This window comes from Coturnix japonica, chromosome 6, assembly GCF_054131305.1.
Source record: "Coturnix japonica strain WE chromosome 6, WE-NBRP24, whole genome shotgun sequence".
Lineage (NCBI taxonomy): Eukaryota > Metazoa > Chordata > Aves > Galliformes > Phasianidae > Coturnix > Coturnix japonica.
In genome coordinates, this window is record NC_140668.1 from 30,504,770 (window position 1) to 30,519,528 (window position 14,759).

At 39.9% G+C, this 14,759-nt stretch overlaps 1 protein-coding gene across 9 annotated transcripts in view; it reads right to left on the minus strand.

The window, feature by feature from the left end:
• TSHZ3 (teashirt zinc finger homeobox 3) overlaps positions 1–14,759 on the minus strand; it is a 214,436-nt gene that overhangs the window by 73,115 nt on the left and 126,562 nt on the right. The window contains exons 8-13 of one of the 9 annotated variants that reach the window (XM_085551081.1): positions 14,405–14,492; positions 13,719–13,930; positions 11,135–11,201; positions 10,700–10,844; positions 8,196–8,315; positions 1,386–1,514 (exon numbers count right to left, since the gene is read on the minus strand). The gene's annotated coding sequence lies outside the window, so the exon portion shown is untranslated. Of the gene's footprint in view, positions 1–1,385; positions 1,518–4,275; positions 4,908–4,989; positions 5,120–8,195; positions 8,316–10,699; positions 10,845–11,134; positions 11,202–13,718; positions 13,931–14,404; positions 14,493–14,759 lie in introns of those variants that run through there. The other 8 variants (XM_085551080.1, XR_014947527.1, XM_085551083.1 and 5 more) reach the window with 8 other exon arrangements.

Genomic DNA, 14,759 nt, shown 5'->3' on the forward strand with positions numbered 1-14,759 from the left:
CTTTGCCTCCTCAGTTACAAGCTTCTCTCCACCATTCCTCTCTCCTTTTTCCATAATCCCACAGTCGTTGGGTTTTTTTTTTTTGCACTCTTCTTTAATATTTGCAAGTGAATTTAGCATTTTGGAATGCATTTAAACAACAGTCACAAAGCCACAAATGCTCCTATTTACCAGCAGAGCACACTGCTTGGTAGTATTTCTCTATTGCTCTGAGTGTCCCTCCTCCCTCCCCTCTCCTCTGCTGGGATCAGCGCAGCCTCTATGCTCATTTAGTCCTTAGCTTCTCTCTTCAAACCTGATGATAAAGGCATCATACTGGGTCTGTCAGTCCAGTGATTTGTCTGCAAAAATGCCTAAGTGTTAGGGCACCTTTTTAATGCACTTTTTTTTTTTTTTTTTTTCCCATGCAGTCACAAGAACAAACAGATTTCTGCCCTTATGCTCTATAAGGCATTTGTAGCAGAATCCTAGAAAGAGATAAATCTTTATATCTCACCTGCCTCAGTTTCACTTATTTCACAGATTCCTTTAAGCTTTATCTGAAAGTAGTGTTGTTGTCACCACTGGTGACTGGCTTCTAGGGGTATTTACAAATCCAGGATTAATTTGTTCTTAAGACCTGGGCAAAATATATATATATATGGTATTTATAACTAGCATACAGAATGTTTCCAATACCAAATTCCAAATCCAAAATGATATAACCTAATCACAAAGGAACCCCTAGGACCCACTTTGTTTGACCTATATTGCAGAAAGCCATATAAAGGCAAAGGAGATAACTATTATAACATTAGCAGTACACTTAATGAGTATTTTCCATTTTCTTGCAGGCTTCTAGCTCAGCTGTAACAACTGCTCTGTTTGTGTGTGCCTGTGTGTTTTGCCAATCACGAGTGAAATAAAAATGCCCTAATTTCTGCAACTCTGCTTTCATTACACTGTAAAGCACTAAAAGCAGAAACAGTTTCCTGAAGAACCCCTTCATAGCAGGCCCTTGAACAAGATGACTGTTTCTAATAAGCAACAGCTGTCGTTGTGGTTTTACTAGTCAAATGATTCATGTCTTTTGCTCAGAAATGATAAGTGGAACAAATGTTTACTTAGATATGTAACAGAGGAACAATTGAAAAATAGTAGACTGTCAAATAGAAATATTTTCCTGTTATCTGATCCTTAACAATTAGCCTGAACTGGTTTTAAGTCAGAAGGCAGCACTACAGCAGTGCAGTTAGCATTGGTAAAGAGTTTAGCACACAGTTTTGCAAACAGAATTCAGCAGGCTGTGTTGGAAACGTTTTCCATGGCCTTGAAGGTTTTGGGGCCACAAGCAGCTCTGTGCCAGCTGCCACCCCACCCTCACTCCTGGCAATCTCCCCTCCTACCTTCAGTCATTTTTGAAAGGAAGACAGTGAACTTTCCACTTGGTTTGTTTTGTCTTCAGGGAACATCGATGTACTTTTCCACTGCTTGGTCTAGAGTGAATACCCTCTGCTTCCTCAGGATTACAGAGCCTGCTGGGTAGAGCACATTAAATGAGGAAAAGTATTCTAATGCAGGAGATTCCAGGCTATGTTCAAGGACAAAACAATTGCATTACTCCTTGGGTGATTAGAAGGAGAAACTCAAGGACCTTCAGTGTCTCTCTGCTGCGCCTGGAAGCTGCTGCAGTCAGAGAGATTTGACACTGCTGTGGCATCTCAGGGCCAGAGGTAAATTTTTGTTAAGCACTAGAAGAAGCAGTGCTAGACTAACTTTTATGAGTTTAAGAGGACAGCATCAAAAAGCAGTATCTGCTGCTTTGAAGGATGGAGCTGGGGGAGAAACAGGCGCAGAGGAGACCAAGGGAGCCTTGGCATGCCCAGTGTGCAGATGACACCAGTATACACACCTGTAATTTATTTGAGCTCATATTGAAAACAGGGTTTATATCCACCTTTAGTATGCACCAATTCTGGACTTCAACACTTCTACAGAACTTCCTAGCCAATATTGCTGTGTGACACTGAAATGAGTTGCACAGATTCTCAGAGCTCTGGTTTCTTATCTGTAAAACAGTGGTGATATTTAACCTCTCCTCTTGCTTAGCTTGCCAGGCTCCTAGGACCAGCAGTCCTTTATTGTGTGTCTCTGTATCATCTTGTGCAACAAGATCCCGCTCTCAGCCTCTGAGTATCACTGAAATATAAATAGATACTAATAAGAATATTTTGACACAAGATGGAATTTTATATTCTGGAGAGGGAAATAAAATATGTACTAAAGCCTACTAAAGTGTAACCATGAGATCAAATGATAAAATTCTTCCAGAAACAAAGAATTGACACAAATTTGTGAGATTAAACTGAACCAAAGCAACAAAGGCTTGTTCTCGTGGCTTATTCATATAAAGTATATGAAAAAGTGAGATGATCAAATTACCCTCACAGCATGGATTTTGACATGGATGTAGACTAACTGAGTCACTGGAGGACTGAGCAGGTGCGTTGTTCTAATTATACCCTCAGCCTAGTGAGGAAGGAGCAAACTTCCCAGTTGCTTCCCTGGTGGAGATAAGGTGTTATCAGCCATCAGCAAATGAGAGGGGAGAGCAAGGACAAGGCACCTGATGGGAGAAAGAGGAGGGAAGGAGGAGGCTAACAGAGCACATTCTTAATGCTCCTCATCTTTTAAAAACGTATGCACACATCTACTCTGAGCCGTTCGGGTGCCACTTCTGGAACTCATTTCACGTGTCTCTGTTTAACCTTTCCGTATGGCAAGGCACACTTTTTCTTTTTTTAAACATTTTCTCTTTTATAGTCTTGTAGGGAGATAGCTGGCTAAATATGATGCTTTATTTGTTCATTAGTTAATCAGCAACAGGCACACTAGGAGTTACAATCCGAGCAGTCCCACACATAGATTTTTATCATCGTATAACATAACCCAAGGGAAATACACTTCTTTTTTTTTTTTTCTTTTTTTTTTTTTTCTTTCCAAGAGCATAAATGGACATTTCTATAAATTGCAACTACTTGGGAGCATGTAATATGCAATATTATTCATCTTTGTATTCCAGGTGAATCCAGACTAGACTACCAGCCTCTAGGGGAGTCTGCTTCATATAATTATCAGTATTCAAAGAATGATTGTAGATGTTGTAGCTTAACAGCAGGTGAATGGTCCTTATCTGAATATTAAATAAAGTGCAACTTGATTTCCAGGTTCTCTCTGACTAAATGTTTGCAAAGTCATTAGTGAAAGCATGCAGCTATAATCCCAGCCACTCTTTTTCTTACAAAGGATTTCCGCTTTTGTTTCTAATTCCTTTACAGGATGAATTGTTCACCTCCCTTTCCTATTCACACAGTCTTGTCCCTTGGTTGGACTACCAGAAACATCAAGGAAGCTGCCTTGTAAGTAGTGCCTACACTCGTCATTTTTTAAAAGTCAGAAACAACAAAAGAAATGCAGGGAAGAGCAAAAAAAGAGAAAGATTTATTATTTCCTCTAAGGATTATCAGAACTCTGAGTGTTGGGAAAAGGCTGTTTAGTAAACTGCTCCTTTGTCCTCCCAAGTTCTGGGAACTTGAGCTCTGTATTTGGTTTCCTTATTGCATGATCTGTGAGCTGCTTTATATATTTATTTAGCAAAAGCCTTTTATTACTGTTTTAAAATGTGGGATTTAATGTACTTGAAAACTGTCTTAGTAGCTCGATGGTGGATGCTATGCAAATATAGTAGATAGTTGTGTTATAGGAAAATTAATAGCAATGAAGAAAAAGAACAAAAACACCCCCTGCTGAGCAGAAGGGAACAGACCAGAACTGGCAAAGGAAAATTACTGGAGATAAAGGAAGAAGAATTACTGTGGGACTATATAAAATATGATCTTGAGACACAAGCCATATCTCAGTCTCTAGCTGGGAAGAGTACAAGAATCCTTCTAGAGAGCTGTTCTTAAGAGGACTGTTTAAAGCTCTGCAGCAATGTACGTAACTTAGGACATTGACTGCATCCTTTGCCAAGCACCACAAAAAGTTTACACCCACTAAAAGTCCACTTTTGGACCAACAGTGATAAGGCATGAAATCACAAAAACCTCAAATTTGTCATTTAATATCTACATCAATTGATCTATCTAAATAGCTAAAACAATAGTGGATCCATTGCTGTGCCACATTATGCCATGCCATGCACTACTCTTACGTGGATTCTTGCTTATTCTAGGCTGTAACCTGTTGAGTTTTCAGCATGATATAGACAAATTCCTTAGCTTTTAAGCAATGTACCTCTTGATGCTGTTTCAGGCTTCTGCAGGCTCAGGCAGATGGTGCTGCTCTGTCTACCCCTATGCAGAAATATGTAGAAATGTTAATTCAAAAAAGGAGGAGGGAAGAAAGCTGCACACAATTCTGTGCTTAGCTCTGAATTTTCCTGCAAGCCAGGCAGTCTCAGGGGTTAGAGAATCCAAGAGACTCTGCTTATATATGCCTGGTTTTATGGTGAAAAGAAATAATGAGAGCTTTTTCCAGTAAGTGAGCACTGCTATATTGTTTTCTTGTTTGTTTTTAAAATTTTAAAAGGTAGTAAAGTGAAAAACAACATTGGGTTGAACAGCGCAAAAGAGACTTGCTCACTTCCCTTCAAATACTGCTCTCCTCCCTCCTCACACAGCTATCTTTCAAAGCCTGCTGATGAAATCATGAAATCCTTACTGTAATTTCATGCTGACTGTGTAAGAACATAAAGACCCTACGTTTTGGAATTCTCACCCACTGAGAAATGGGCATTCTGTAACTTACTGAGTTTCCTACTTTTGTTACTAGGAACACCTACAGAGCAGCTGCTTTTTGTACCTATGCCACAGTACAGTTGCCAGCGATTTAGGAAGCAGTGTGTCTCTTTCCAGTCCCATATTCTTAGGTATATTTATGTGAAAGCCAACTGTACACATCAGTTCTGATATTTCTGTTTTCCTAAGTTGAAAAAACAAACAAACAAACAAACAACAACAAAGAAACTGAATAATCTTTCCTTTTTTGTATGTATGTGCAGCTGTGATGATTTTCTGTTAAGGGAAGCACTTTTGCACATTTACACAGGAGCTCTTGGGTACCTTGTAGGGACTCCATCCTGTAGGACCAGAAATATAAGTTAAAAAGAGAGAGAGAGAAAGAGAGAGAGAGAGAGAGAGAGAGATTAAAAAGGAGAAAAGGTTCAGCCCAAATTATTCTGTACAATTCACAACTTCAGTTTTCAGCCTTGCTCAAGTGCCAGCCACCTGCAATCACAGGGACTAGTCCTGATCTATCCTGAAACACACCCATGTTGTAATGATTCCTTTTAGCAATACCAGAACTCACATTATTTGTATTCATTTATATTTTTACAGTCTCTGGACTCACACGCACACCTCTGGATTTAAAAACAAGCCGTGCAGCAGGCCATCTGCACTTAGAAGCTGATGGCCAAACCCAACTCCAGCTGAAGCCAGGGGAAATTTTGACATTTATTTTAATGGTGAAATTATAATCTGGTCAAACTACAGTAAAGGGTAAGATGATTTGCTTAGGGAGGGATGAGGGTTGGCTTTGTCCCTGTCATCAACCACATGCTGGCTGATTTAAGAATGAAACTTGGACCTGTTCACAGAGGTAATCAATCTTTAGTTCGGACACTCTTGTTCAGCTAGGCTAAGCAGTGGGACAAAGAGAAAAACAGCAACTCTTAGAGAATATGGGAATGTTCTGTGCTTCTGTATCTTGTCCTCCAAAAACTAAGAAAAAAGAAAACCAACAACAACAAACAGGGAGCTGATCCAGCATATGCTTCCTCTGTAAGTGACAGAGCAAGGCTGGCATATAGCACAGTACAAATTTTACAATTGCATAACGCATTAGGAACATAATTCTCTTCAAGTCTATAGTACATATGAGTTTGCCAAATTTCTGATGGAAGAAGACTGGGGAGAAATCTGACCTGTGCTCAGCAAAGACTTTCCCTGTCCCAGAGACTCCAATCAGTACAGGCCTGCTCCTTTGCAGCCCCTGCTCTGCCTACTGCCCTGCTGCAGGGCTAGGAAGGAAGCGCGGGGAGGGTGGGCTGTCCCTATGAGCATCAACAACCTCCATAGCACAACACCATGACCCAAAGCCCTGAGCCAAGGGTGCTCTTTTGACCACTGCTTAGTACATGCCTGGACATTTACTGCCCATAGCCTTTCCCACAAAGCCTGTCAGAAGCCCACAGCAGGTAGATTACTGTTAGCCACAGTTATTCCTGAACAGATGAGGGTGTGAGCTTTGCAAATATCCACCTTATAAATCTGCTGTGTGGCTTGGGAGTAAAACAAAAAGCCACTTAAAAATTTGCTCCAAATTTGGCCGTAGCATAGTTGTGCTAGTTCAAAGAAACAGAGTCAACTTTATTGTTATTAGTGCTTGGATCAAAGAAAATTATGAAAATAAACATTAGACAGAATGATAATCAACAGTGGAAGAGAAATGTTTACTAAAGATTTTCTTCTGTGTTCTCTTACCAGCATTAATAATATTTTCTTTTTCTAAAGTTTTCTTGCTTCCTTCAAAGAGATTGATTTCAGTAGAAAGAACAAACATATGCAAATAAACTGAATGATGTTATACCCCCTGCCCCTATCCCCCCAAACTGCATCAGATAATTCCATATTGCTTGTCTGCATTACATTTTTATCAGTTTTTTTGTCTTAATCAGATATGAAGCTCTTGCAGTACATCTCCAGAACTGAGCCGTGACCCTGATGTGACTCTACAGCACAGAAGCAGCCTTAACCCTGCTGTAATCTAATAGTTCAAATTTAACGGATTTGTTTTTTCAGTGGAAATAATGGCTTCCTGTCACAAAACAGAGCCACAGATTACATATCTGATAAATGGCTTTGGCATGATTTTTTCATGTAACACACAATTAATGGGGCTTTTTCATAAGACCTCATGGTTTACAGATCTGGTGAAAGCATTAATAAGTTCATTACTGTGCATTTTCTTCTTGAAAAAAATCAACGCTTCTGCTGGTGCTTTAAAAACAAATAATATTTTGCTTAGAAAGAGTTCACCCATGCTTTGCAGTGTTCATTTACCCTCAAAATACTGTACTGAAATTATTACCCATGTGTGATGACGTGTTGTTTTTTTTTCATGAGGCATATAATTATTACTGATAACCCCAAACGTAAACAAGGTAATCTTGATTTTATAAGCTTCCACCCATATAGATGCTGAAAATTTCCCTATTATAGCTATGACTGTTTTTCGTTTTGCCATAATCCCTTAAGTATGACCAGCCAACAGCCGAATAATACGTGAGGAGATGTACAGTTCTTCCATGGACAACACTGACTATTTTGAAGGAGTCTGTTTTTTTCTTGCTTTTGAAGTCGCGGTGCAGAACTGCTCGGTGCCGCGTTGGTTGGTTATCCTCAGCCCACCCAACCACCAGCCCTACACTGCTGTGTGCTGCTGGCTCCTGGCACTTACAATGAGGTAATCATCACCTTGTAGTTCATTGGTGTGAATGCTGGTCAGATGGCCTGTATTTTATTAACAGAAATAGGGTCACAAGTCAAATACATGCTTGGGGTCAGTGAACAAGTACAAAAGAAGATTAGAGGAACAAAAGAATGTGACTGGAGGGGTAAAATCCCACTGGGGGTTAATCGAGCAGAAATGTATCAAAGAATGTAAACTGCCCTTTTTTTTGTTGTTCATCGTACAGGACGGAGTTCCTATGTCCTGCTGATTTTGGTTAGATAGAGCATCATCCCCAGAACGCTATCTTTTAATGAGCTTTCTGTACGTAGCCTTACGGAAAGACGCCTATCACACACTAATATTATTTTTAGTAAAATAACACCACCTCTATGAACAACAGTAATTAAAAATACCCAGCATAAATATATGAATTATAAGGATTTGCTTCACCTAATATCGTACTACGCAGTCTGTCTTTAAAAATAAGAGGAAAATAGCATACAATGTCATGTTTCTGGGATTCTGTTCTGCCCGCAGGACCAAGAATCCACAATTATACTGATTTAGCTCCCTCTTGCAAAGCAAATGAATTAATAAAAATTTCTCTGAGGAGATGGCGCTGTATTGCTACAGTTCCTGTTTTTCCTAAGAAAGACTTTATCCTTTCAAAAGGCAGAACAACAAAAAAGGAGCTAGCATACCTGATTTGCACCGTAAGCACTGGACTTGGTAGGGCCCAAACGGCAGCAGTCAAGAAAAATCATAGGGTACTTAGCAAGAGGCAGCTGATTTGCTCTTCTGATACATGTTCATCGCTCCTTCTGTGACAAGAAGCAGAATATTCTGCCTTATTTGAGCTATGCACATTTGTCTAATTCTTCAAAATCCTAGCAGCAGAAAGATTCCCTTTTCATCAATTTCCATTTATTATGCTTGTAGCTACACATTGTAATATGAATTCTTCTACCCATGTATGCTGCATATCTATAGATTTCATGTTTTCACACATCACATGAAAAGCATATTTCAAAACTATTGCATTAACATGGGCCAGAATAATATTGCTATGGAAATACAAACACGTGTTATCAAAAGAGCATAAAGCAATGGAGAGAGGGGAAGGAATCCTTAGTTCTATGTATTTGGGCCCCTAACTTACCAAGCAACATTGATAAAGTCTCTTCATCTTATTTTGGTGTACTTTATCTATAAAATAAGCAAGATGTCCTTCTCCAAGGCTGAAATAAATGTTAACTAGTCAATCATACCCTTCAAAAGCAAAACTGGGATTTTTGTCATCAGCATCAAGATGAGATAAATCAGGCTGAGAGACTGTAAATCTCTAAGTTTCAAAGAAAGACACTATATAGATAAAAATTTCATGGCCAGATATAAACTGTGGTAGACTGCTGAGGGATTAATGTGAAACAAAATACTGTAAATGAAAGTGTTCCTTGAACTGAAATCATCGGCTTCCCTAATTACCTATCTAGCTACCTGTACATGCTTTTCCATACAATTTATTTTCACACATTATATACCTCCTTCAGGAATACACACGTTTGATCCTGGATCATTTAGCAAAGCAGACACTGTCCCTTAAGCTTAACACTAAGTGCACACTTAAGTGTTCAGCTGGATCAGATTGCAAAGCATTCTGCTAGGCTGAGCCTCTCACAGGGCCACCTGTGGGATTTTCCTCCTCTTTGAACAAAGGCTGTGGTGACAGTCTGTACACACAGTGTCTGACCTAGGATCAGCAGCACTTTATGTGCAGACACCCACATAAAGATTTTCTTTACAGAACTGATTTTAAAATGGAAATGTCTCTCTCTCCCCCAGCTACACTGGGTAGACAGTGTTTACCCAATGATCCACGGGAGCTCGTTCTCAACGGGAGCCTGTACACAACTTATTTGTGGGTTAGTGGGCTGGAAATCACACATTTAGAATATTTTCTGAAGGATGTCATCATAATTCCTGCGCTTAAAAGTGTTTAACATTGCATATTCATTACATACTTTAGAAGATATGAATTATCACAGAGCGGATTGAGACTTGCTAACAAAATAATAGCAGGTATTTAATACACAAAAATGTCTGAACAAAAATAAACTGAGATGCAATTAATGTGTTTCTAAAAAGCCGTAGGTTTAAAGCATCTTCCCAAGATTTACATTTTAGTCACTTAAATACTTTCTATGGAATACAGTCCACTAAAACACAATATTCTGAAGTCTTTGTGCTATTTCAGTGCAGAAGCGCTATTTAAAGGAGTTTTTTATTGAAATAACGTGGTCAGAATGCTTTAAGAAATGTTGCTTTATGAAATATAATTAATTACCTTTGTATCAGTATCATGTGGAAGAGACATGCTATATACTTTGGACAGTGGTTCTGAGATGTACTGAGGTTTGCATAATGCCAACCAACATGCTGTATTACTACTTAAAGGCTTGTGAATAAGAATTTTACTACAGTCACAACACATATATTGGACTCTTCTAGTAAACTGATCACTCAAATAAAAAGAAAGGAATGTTTTTGATCTGCAAAGAAGATGGGCAAAAAGAAAGCCTGTTCATCTTAACTCCGCGTTAGGGAAAAAATGAACTTTGATCTATCATATTGCAGAGCTGCTTGTATTTCAGTGGCAATTTATCAATTCTTTAATAGTCAAAGCGTCCAAGTAGTAAAAGCTTCTTAGACTTCCTAATCTAATAGCCATTATTTAAAATTTTTATTCTGTATGACTTACTGCTCAGTTCAGAAGCAAGAAAGCAACATCATTTCTTAAAAATTCTCTTTTTCACAAGAACTGATAAAATGGAGGCCAACACTACATGTTCTGCTCTTCCTGATGTAAAAACAACGCAGAATCCCACCTTCGTACAGCTCTACATCTCTTACCTAACCTCACAGGCAGTGCCACATGTCAGCAGCAGGACTGCCTACAGGCCGGGATTTGGCAGCACCGCCTTCAGGGAACACTTTCTGTGTGTGCTTCACAGCAGGTCCCACCACCCTGTCCACCTGCACAGGGCTGGGTGACTTCCATCCTGTGGGGAGCAATTAGGAAGCCTCCTCCTTGCTCAAGCCACCATTAGTGCTGCAATTTGTCTTTGCAGGGGAGAGAAAAGGGCTCTTTACTTTGCCCCGCATCAGAATATGGGTGGGAGGATATGTCCCAAGGTAACAGACTCACCTCCATGGCAAGTCCCAGTTTTCTTAGCTGAGGTGTGCTCTGCATTCTTAAGACAATGGAGACGTGAGGATATTCGCATCTTGTGGGCCTCTCACAGAAGTGGATCTGAAATAAGGTTGAGTGGCTTGCTTTAAAACATTTGCCTCTGTAAGTCCAAAGAAAGGAGCATTAAAGAGTGCAGATCTAAACTTGCATGTTGTTGTTGCTAAACACGAAACCTGAAGGCCAGAATTCCCACAGTCAACCACTCTGACTCAAAAATACATCAATGTATTTGCTAAATGGAAACTATACTCACATCACATCTTATCCTAATGTCACAAAACCCATAAAATTACAAATCAGTTTTAAAGGAAAATACATGACAGCAAAATATAAGTACACAAAAACTACATTAAATATCAGTCTTCATTTGTCCTTACCACTTCAACTTACCTCTCAGTTCAAAACCACTCACTGCAGTGCACAGCTTGAGATAGTCTAAGATCCATTTTAGAGTGGACTGAAATATAAATGACAGTTCGCACTACACATGAACATAGACAACTGTATAAAATATTTAAATAAAGACAGAAAAGAACAGAGGAAACCAACAGAGCCTTTGGCAGACCCAGCCTTTGGGAATTTAGCAGCTTGAGATTCATTGCAAATTTCATCTTTAATGTTATTTTTAGTTCAATATTTTGTAGCACTCAGAAGTAAATCTTTGTGTGCCGTCTCTTCCTGCTTGTGCCGCTTCCTTTTCTGATCTTTGTTGTGTTTTTTTTTTTTTAAAGAAACCTAATATATTTTCAATACAATTGATTTGTGACATGTTTTGTGATACTTGTTAGTTACTGTTTCTTCATACAATACAGCGCAAACCATTATGCTGCTGTTTCTTTTTATGTGCTGAATACTGATCGTCGTAATTGAACACAAACGAGACCCCCCAATAGCCTTTGTTCCACCATACCTTGCCTTGCATTAATTCTCTTACATTAATTTTGATTGTTGGGTTAGGGTCAGTCTCTCTTTTTTTTTTAAGCTTCCTGCCACTGCTCCAAATAATGCCACACACCGTGCTTTTTCAGAGCAGCTGTGATTTTATCCTCTGGTCTGTTCTTTGTCTCCCTTGTAAAGCATCAGTGATACAAAATAGAACTGGGAGAAACTGCAAGAGCTGATTGCAGAGAGAAGAAAAGTGGGGCTCTGCCTCACATAGCCTCTCCTGCACTCTCTGCCCAGGCTGAAGTACAGCAGGTGGGGAAAGGAGCTGGTCCTGGGGCTACTTGTCCCATGCTGTGCCACACAAGCCAATCCAGCTATTGGCCCCTTTGCTGCTGGGACGAACACCAGTCAGGCCAGCATAGGCATATGAGCAGATTACTATGGGTCAAAGCAAGCCACAGAGAAGCTGCAGGGCAGCAGCCCCATTGCAGGCATCCATATACTTGCTTTCACCCAGCAGCAAATCCAAGATAACTGACATGCCAGGGAAGAGATACTGGGCAGTAGGCCCGTGAATGTGGCAATTACCAAAGTTTCTGAGATACTAAATTCACATCCTAGGTTACCCCACAGTATACTGCTCTACGCCCACACTCAGGTGTATCATTCAAACCCAAGTCCTATTTTGTCCTTTGTTATTTAACTTGCCAGACCATTCCCCTTCCTCCCACTGCTGTAATTATAATTTCACAGTTGTGCCATAGATCATGACATTAGAAATAGACCATTCCATATCCCATGGAACTGACAATAGCTCTGTGATGTTACATGAGAAGGGAACCACGCAGGAGATATCTGCACAGTACAGTATGAACACCATAAAACTACTTTTACTGTAGTTAATTCCAATTTCATCAGCCTATAAACCCACTGTTGAAGACTATGCTGAATTTTTCCTTTTTTCACAAAAAAAAAATTAATAATCACAAGAGGGGGACCTTGCCTGATCATAAAGCTTAAAAAATGCAAGAGAGGTTTTTTATTTCAAAAACCTTATTTCTGACGTACTGACATACTGAGCAATTATTCAGTGGCTCTCACAACACAAGGACTAGGAGCCTCAGTTAAATGATCAGGCATCAGTCTTATACAAACAAAAGAAGCACTTCATCCCCACAGTGCATAATGAAATTATGGAGCTCATGGCCATAGGATGGTGTGGAGGTCAAAAGTGTAAATGGACCATAAAAGAGATTACATGAAATCATGCAAAGTAAAATCCATCACTAGCTACTAAACATGATGATCAAGAATAGCCTCCAATCAAAGTGCCTGAGATACAGCTCCTGAGAGGTTGAAGCTCACGGGGGGGAGAAGGATTGTTCTATGCGAGCAATACATAAGAGCTCACAGTCTTTTTCCCTAGGCATTATTTCCTGCTCACTCCCAGTACTCACTGGTCTGTGTGGATAGTTTCCCTGACTCAGGATGGCAGCTACTGTAATGCACTAAAGTCTGCACAAATCTTAACTCATTTTATTTGACATCTTATGTTTTAGAGATTTTTCCATGATAAATTAAACACAAGTATATTAAGAAAAAAAAACAAAAACAGCAACACATAAAGAGTCATACAGAGGGCAAAAACAAACTGAGGTACCCAGAAAAGATGGAGATTCAGGGTCCATGCTTTGCCACATGGCTGTGTTTCAGGATCACACTGCACTAATAGTTGAGGACTGTGTTCCAATTAGGGCCCTGCAGTGCTGGAACCACCGCTCGTCATCGCTTTCACTGCTCTGAATCATTTGGGCCTCTCCCTTCCCGCATGAGTCAGGTTTTGAAAGCTGAGCCTCATCCATCCCATAGGATTCATTCACCTGTCCCATTAACCCAGTTTCACTATTTGTCTAATGACAACCACAAGTAACGACCTGACTCAAGTCATGTCAATATTCTGCCAAAAACTACCATTTTGCCCTCTCAGCCACCTCCTCCCACCCACCCATAGGTTATGGAACTGTGGGATGGCTGCCAGAGAAATGCAATAAAAAGTAGGAAATGACACACACAAATAAAACTCACTTACCTAAAAGCCCTGTGCATCAGACCTCTTTGTGTTGCTTCTTCACCCCCGCTCCTTTACTTCCAACACTTGTTTCACCACTCTTCATTTCCTCTTCCTTTGCTGCCTGTTTTCTTCACATGTTCTAATTTCTGCTCTATTTTCTCTCTTTCTATGGACTAGTTTTTTGGGTTTTCGTGGTTTTTTTTTGTTGTTCTTGTTTTGTTTTCATTTGTCTGAAAATGAATAAATTAATGCTTTCATAATTTTTCCTTGCTTTTAAGCCAGCAGAGCATTATGGTATCACTTCACCATTTCTGTTTCTTAATTCCACCTTCTTTACTACTCATTTTTGTTGCTGTTTTTTATCTTTTTTCTGGTCTTCCTCCATGACAATCCATCCCTCTGTACAATGATCCCTTCTCAGTGCCTTCATCCCACCTTCTCCCTGCAGAGCTCCTGCTGTATCCCTGCAACAGCACTGTCGGAAGCAATCTGAATTTCCAGATTAATTTGTTGTGCTTTGAAAGCCCTGACAGGGTGTAAGAGTTACACTAAACATGCAATACTGAGCATTTCTGAAGGAAGCTTTCTGGATTTAGTGACATGACTTCATGGAGAAGCAGAGATGTGTAACGGAATGAAGCAGAGCACCATGCCAGTGTGGAGTGGAACATTCCTTCTTGCTTCACTCTGTCTAAGCCACTTACTGAACTGTCTTTTGGCCTTCCAAATGTCAGAGGTCATTGCTGCCAGAGTGTTCTTCCAGGATCCGGCCCTGAAATCTGGATATCCCTCCTGCCAAGAGAACACAATATTAGGAACAGTGCTCTGTTTTAGCTTATAGTTGCTCATATTTTCCGGATATTTAAAACCACTTAGAAGAAACGTCAGTTGATTGAAGCAGCTGAGTGGGCTGCTCTCGTTGCTTCATCCTGTGGCCAGGCTGTGCTTGCTGTGGGGGTCGGGTCTATACACCCAGTACATGCACGTTACTCAAGGTCTAAATATGCTGTAAACCAGACAATGTGTTTTAAATTCAACCTTATGCTGCTTCATTACTGT